This window comes from Nylanderia fulva, unplaced genomic scaffold (genome assembly GCF_048542155.1).
Source record: "Nylanderia fulva isolate GAGA-0341 unplaced genomic scaffold, ASM4854215v1 Scaffold61, whole genome shotgun sequence".
Taxonomy (NCBI): domain Eukaryota; kingdom Metazoa; phylum Arthropoda; class Insecta; order Hymenoptera; family Formicidae; genus Nylanderia; species Nylanderia fulva.
The window spans coordinates 754,264-760,300 of NW_028190710.1; positions in this window are offsets into that span (position 1 = coordinate 754,264).

Sequence of the window (6,037 nt, forward strand, 5' to 3'; positions counted from 1 at the left end):
TTCTTAATCGCGCACAATTTGTAACCGGCTTAAAGACGAATAAAGAACTTTAGTGCATCGTACAACCTAGTGTTTGATTTCACCATAAGCACCTCACGACCGAGATCCTTGCGAGAGAGCAAAGCTGGCCAGGCACATCACAGGTCTACAAAGAGTTTGTCGTATTAAAGGTAGGAATCTGTTAATCACGCAGATCATCTAACACTCCAGCATTACATAAAAATTCGAACGAAATTTGAAGGTCGCGCAGATTTTTCTCAATCATTATTCAATCATCTTCCAATTGTCCTATTAATAAAAAAATACATCAATATTAAGTGATAGATTTTAACATAAAGACAGAACTCCTATTATTACTCTAATAATTTCCTTCATTCTCATTCTCATATTTCCATTGCCCCGAGCGCTGAATAGCGTACCAAAGGCCATTCTTCCACCAACACTTTTTAAACCCATTGTCTATGTCGCGCGCCTTGCCGCCTTGATGTAGATCGTTTCCTCAACCTCCGAGAAACCTATCGTCTATGTCGCGCGCCTTGCCGCCCTGATGTAGATCGTTTCCTCAACCTCCGAGAAACCTATCGTCTATGTCGCGCGCCTTGCCGCCCTGATGTAGATCGTTTCCTCAACTTCCGAGAAACCTATCGTCTATGTCGCGCGCCTTGCCGCCCTGATGTAGATCGTTTCCTCAACTTCCGAGAAACCTATCGTCTATGTCGCGCGCCTTGCCGCCCTGATGTAGATCGTTTCCTCAACCTCCGAGAAACCTATTGTTTATGTCGCGCGCCTTGCCGCCCTGATGTAGATCATTTTCTCAACCTCCGAGAAACCTATCATCTATGTCGCGTGCCTTGCCGCCCTGATGTAGATTATTTTCCTCAATCTTCTCCTTCCTAATAAAACGATACCAGGAGATCAATAATTTAACGAATATCATTTTGATAAATTCTATAGTTAATTGGGTTTGGTTCAATTAACGCAATCTCCCTCAGTACATCCTCCTCATTAGTATCCTTATATTAAATTGATAACCATTTTCCTACTATTTCATAACGTATTATAAATGAAAACATTAAAACAGAAGATCGCACGTCGGAATAAACGTAATCACAGAGCTGGGAAAAAAGCTTGTGCTAACCGCGCCGCATCTACTCTACGTTGGCTCAGGCTACGGTCACCAGACAATAAACCTTGCATCAAATCGTGTGAAATAGTTGCCATTTCCCCGGAGACTATAAAAAGATTAAAGACTTTACCTATTTAACTAAATCTTGACAATAAACTCGTAGCGAACAAGGAACTCCCCCTCATACTGAGATTGAACCCTCAATCAACCAATCTCTTATTTCCTTTGAATTCTCAACTCCTGAATTACCAAGTTCAATTGATTCCTTAATAGAAGAAGCACTTAATTATTTTGATCTCAGAACTAACTTTCCAGAGTTATCACCAATCTCAGACAAAGGAATTCCCCCTGACTTTGGAATAGAATCCTTGCTAGATGAACCATCTAATATATTTAGTTCAGAATCCGATTCTTCAGAGCAGTTACTAATCACGGATTTACACGAATTAGTATCGCAAGTAGAAAGAAATACTTTCCCGGAATTTTATCCTACAGATGAAGTACAAACGATAAAAGATCAATTCTCAGAACAGTTACTAATTGCAGAATTGTGTGATTTAGTATCACAAATAGAAGAGGATACTTCTCAGGAACAAATTCATCGTAAAGACTTGATACAATCATTAAAAGATCAGTGTCCAGACAATTTACTTGAAATCGATCAATATGCTAATTATCTAGATATTTAACTATTCTCCTAATGTCTACCTAAATACAATTGACGGAATCCAGCGGTAAATCAACAAAGATATTAATGCAACATTGATGTAATCTCCATTAGTACATTTCCCTTATTAATATCTCCCTGACAATATCCCCTTATTAAATTAGATACTTCACTACCATTCTATGCCTCATGAAGACGCGGAAACAGAAGATCGCACGTCGAAAGAAACGTAATTATAGAGCAAGTAAGAAAGCTCGTGCTAACCGCGCCACATCTACTTTACGTTGGCTCCGGCGACAAGCCCTTGACAAAATCCTCTTTACGAACAAAAGAACCTTCTTCGACACAAAAATTTAACTCTCAATTGACGAACTACCTAATTCTTTTGGTTTTAAATTTAATAAAGAATACAATTAGATATTTAAAGACAAGGCTCGTGTAATATTATAAAAATAAGATTTAGAAAGACAGGGCCAACTATAACGAGCATATTAAATTTGTGAGAGATGTAATGTCAACACATAATTACTTTATTTGTTAGTAAATACAATGATAATAATAAAAAATAAACGTTTCGGCTGTTACCTCAGCCTTCTTCAGTAAATATTATATATAAAAAATAAAATTAAGAAATATTACGCATTAGAGTCTATTTTGTAATGAACCTTTGGTTTGATGAGTCATTAAATTTATATTGGGTGACGCTTATATCATTTATTACAAATAGATATTGTTTTTGATCGGCTAACCATTTTTTAACTGAGATGGTAACTTTTAAATATGTCAAAAAACATGCAACGAGCTCACTGTTGTTATTAGATCAAGTTGACAGTCTATTCCACGTCATCAATCTTTTTGCACATTATTAGTTGAGAATATCTTAAAACGAGAGTTAAAGAACATGTAAATAATATAAAGTTAGATTCGTCAAGACACTCGGTCATCTCGGAACATATTCTTAATTACCAACACTCATTTAATTGGGAAGACATAAAAATTTTAGATTCCGAATCTAATTTTCAGAAGAGAAATGTTTCTGAAATGATTCATATAAAAGAACAAAAAAACGGTCTAAACTTAAAAAAAGATACCGATATGCTTGACGAGTCATATTTTGACATTCTAGAAGAATTGTCGTATAAATAAATAATAATAATAATAGGAGTTACGGTTTGAATTCGACATATCATATTGTGACACTGTATAATGAACACATTGACTTGGCGGAATCTTGACTACTCATCAATTTAAGTAAGCACTTTTAATCATAATCAAGATCTTTCATATGAAAAATAACTAATTAATATAAATTAATATACCAAAAAAAATAAAAATATACTTAGACAAACACGGTGAAATACACTACAATGATGAACCTATTCGGAAATATGCTTGATGATGGGGACTAACTTTTTGATGCTGGATAACATCTAATTGTTTCAATTCTCATATTAAGCAGTTCTGATGATATTCTCAACTAATAATGTGCAAAAGGATTGATGACGTGGAATGGACTGTCAACTTGATCTAATAACAACAGTGAGCTCGTTGCATGTTTTTTGACATATTTAAAAGTTACCATCTCAGTTAAAAAATGGTTAGCCGATCAAAAACAATATCTATTTTTAATAAATGATATAAGCGTCACCCAATATAAATTTAATGACTCATCAAACCAAAGGTTCATTACAAAATAGACTCTAATGCGTAATATTTCTTAATTTTATTTTTTATATATTTACTGAAGAAGGCTGAGGTAACAGCCGAAACGTTTATTTTTTATTAATATCATTGTATATACTAACAAATAAAGTAATTATGTGTTGACATTACATCTCTAACTAATTTAATATGCTCGTTATGATTGGCCCTGTCTTTCTAAATCTTATTTTTATAATATTACACGAGCCTTGTCTTTAAATATCTAATTTTAATCTTTATTAAATATATATATATATTGTTTGTATTTTTAATTAATCTTTAAAATTCAATTGATAGCATCAGAAATCACGGTTATTATCGATTCAATGTCACTTGCTGACAATATTGGAAGGACAAATAGAATACCTCCACGTGGTCGTGAAAGACCGCGTAGACGCGGTCGCAATTTACAGAGAAAAGTAAAGAGATGATTTTTTCTTTCTAGCATTCACTTCAAAATAGTGTTTACAATACGTATATCAGTTATTCTTATTTTGCATTATTTAATGACGCAACTGTTTTTGTATAAATACTTTAATTCTTTATAACAACAATACAAAAACATAGTTTTGCGGTTTATGCTTAGATTTATTGACTAAAAATCAAATTTCTTCGCTATTTTGTTGTAAAAAATAAAAACATTTATACGCAAAGACGATTTGCTTTACAAATTCGCGTTTACTTTCAAAATTTCGAATAATTTGCACCTTATAGATAAGGGATAAATGTTTTTAAATAATTTTTGTATTCTGATTGCTGGAACAATTACATCCTCCGTGACTCAAGCTGTAACCGACGATTTTGCCACTAATATCGCAGAAGGTATGTACTTTATAGTTAAGAAAAAAAATGTTTTTTGCGAACTGGCTTGTACACTGTTCATCGCTTTAATTTTTTTTCATTATCAGTAAAAGTGTTGATAAATCTATTTGATTTTTCCTTAAAGCTTACAATTACTTTATAAACTATTCTTTTTTCTTGTCAATCGCTTTTAACTCGGAAATTATCGATATATTTTATATATATATTCAATAAGAACTCCTTTATCACCTGTACGTACGACTCTTTACGATCTGTAAGTTATAATATTATGTGTGCAATGCGATTTGTGCGCAAAACTGTCATGAGTGCAAACGTCTTTTAATTATTCTTTATCTCTTAATTATTTATTTGTGCGCAATAGAGCTTGTGGGCAATCAATCTGTTGGCAATAAAATTATGTGTCCAACTGTACATTTGTTTTTTAATTTTTTATTTGTGCGCAATAGGGCTTGTAGGCAATCGATCTGTAAGCAATAACATTATGTGTACAATGCGGTTTATGCGCAAAACTGTCATGTGTGCAAACGTCTTTTAATTATTCTTTGCCGCTTAATTATTTATTTGTGCGCAACAAAGCTTGCAGACAATCGATCTGTAGGCATTAATATTGTGTGCAAACGTACGTTCGTTTTTTCATTTTTAATTTGTACGCAATAGGGCCTGTAGGCTATCGATCTGTTGACAATAATATTATGCGTGGAAACGTACATCCATTTCTTAACTTTTTATTTGTGCACAATCGTGCTTGTAGGCAATCAATCTGTTGGCAATAGTATTATGTGTGCAATGCGGTTTGTGCGCAAAACTGTTATGTGTACAAACATACGTCCGTCTCTTTATTTTTCATTTGTGTGCAATAGTATGAATGGGCAATTGATCTGTTGGCAATACTTTTTGTAGTTAAACGAGATGTTGGCAAATGGAATGTCGGCAAATAATGCTGTTGGCAATTGATTTGTAAGCTATCAGGATCCTCCCTCATTTTTTATTTGCTTCATTTTTTTTTCTATTTGTATCTATTGAAAGTAGCTTCCATGAATTTTTTTAGATTTTTATTTTTATTATTTTTAGAGTTAAATATTTTTAAAACATTGATTTTTTTTAATTAAAAAATTACAAATATTTATAACTTGAAGAAAAATAAATATAGTGTCATTAATAAGGTGGTCATTTTTTTGTTTTTGAATGTATTTTTTAAACAAAGTATTGAAATAATTAAAAATATAAAATTCAATGGTGTTTTAGTCAATTTTAACCGAAATTATTTTTTTTCTCAATGAGATCATTACGATTTTTTTCATAAAAATTATAACATTTTAGACTTCAAAAAAATTTTTTGAGCTATTGTAATATATTGGCAAAAAGGTGATTCAAATATTTTCGATTTTTTTAATCCATTTTTCGAATTTTTTTTTCAAAAATCGCATTTTTTGGTTTGCACACTATTTCGATTTAAAAAATTAATATTTACAAAATTATAATAAGCACTTATTTTGAAAAATCAGGAAAAAATTGTAATATTTGTAATTTTTAAAGATTTTTGCTATTTTTTTGAATTTATACAATATATTTTTATTGTACAAAATGATGAAATATTTCTCAAAGAAATAATGATATCAAAAAATTGCAACAAATAAAATCCTATATACTATAAAATCTTTTATTATTATTATTTTATTAAATAATTTTTTTCGTAGAAATATTTTACAAATAACAATTAA